This window comes from Aphidius gifuensis, linkage group LG6 (assembly GCF_014905175.1).
Source record: "Aphidius gifuensis isolate YNYX2018 linkage group LG6, ASM1490517v1, whole genome shotgun sequence".
NCBI classification, from domain to species: Eukaryota; Metazoa; Arthropoda; class Insecta; order Hymenoptera; family Braconidae; genus Aphidius; species Aphidius gifuensis.
The window spans coordinates 17,249,843-17,251,296 of NC_057793.1; positions in this window are offsets into that span (position 1 = coordinate 17,249,843).

The window sequence follows — 1,454 nt, forward strand, 5'->3', positions numbered from 1 at the left end:
CGTGGGAGTTAATTTGATGAAACTTAGAAAAAGTAAGAAGCCCTGTGGCCTAGTGGTCAAGGTGTTTGCCCGGAAAGCAAAAGACCCGGGTTCGATTCCCGGCGGGGGAACTTCATTATTTTTTCTAAGTTTCTGGTTTTTTTCACCATTTTGAATCATAAACTTGCATGTTTTAATGTCATTAAGTCGCGTATTGAACTGCCTACAAAACAAAGTAATATTTTAAAATTTAAAAATTATAAATATCGGTTAAGACAACCGTTTGTTGTTTACATGGAAATTGAGTGTTTGCTTAAAAAAGTGAAAGAGAATAAAGATAGTGTGCAAAGAAAAAGTGTTGATGTGCAAAGTCATATACCATTCAGTATAGGCTATTATTTAAAGTGTGACTATGATGTCTCTTTATCAAAACATAAAATATATCGTGCTAATGATTGTATTGAGTGGTTCATTAATGAGCTATATGAAATATCAAAAAATGTTGATGCTATACTCTATCAAACTCAGCTTGTTCTTGTGGAGAAATAATCATTGGATTATTTACACTGAGTTTGATAGAGCACAGTTTTGTTATATTTGTAATAAAAAATTCACGGAAAAAGACCCTAAAGTTAAAGATCATCAACATTTCTTAAATCCCTACAGGGGTCCGGCACACAAAAGCTGTAATATAAATTATCAAGAGTCGTGTATTATAAATGTAGTGTCGCATAATATGTCAGGTTATGACTCTCATTTTATTTTAAAGCAATTAGCAACTCAGTTTCCAGGTCGTATGACATTATTACCAGTAAATAAAGAAAAATATATCTCATTTACAAAGTATGTCGAAGGGACACGCGTGCAGCTTCGTTTTATTGATTCATTTAGATTTATGCCTTCGAGTATTGAAAAATTAGCCTCATATTTAACAAATGATGAAAAATATATAACTCAAAAATATTACACCGATAAAAATAAATTCAGTCTCGCGAAAAAAGCATCGCGATGTACGAATCGTGACAAAATGGAAAGGTCGCTATGGTGCAGAAGCATTAATTGCGAAACCAAATTTTTCAGCATCTTACATAATTGGCGATTTAGCAATAATTGAAATGCGTAGACTGAAAATTATATCAAATAAACCAATATATTTAGGCTTTAGTATATTAGATATTTCAAAAACATACATGTATGATTTTTATTATAATTATTTACGCAAAAACTTTTCTAATTTTGTCACTTTATATTTCATGAATACAGATAGTTTTATTTTAGGTGTAAGACGTTATAATATTTATTTATATATGAAAAGAGATTGGGAAAAATTCGATACATCTGAGTATTCTCCTGCAAATCCTTGGCGCATTGGGCAGCATAATAAAAAAGTAGTTGGCTTGATGAAAGATGAAACAAATGGGGATATTTTATTAGAATTTATTGGTTTGCGAGCTAAAATGTATGCATATCGAGTT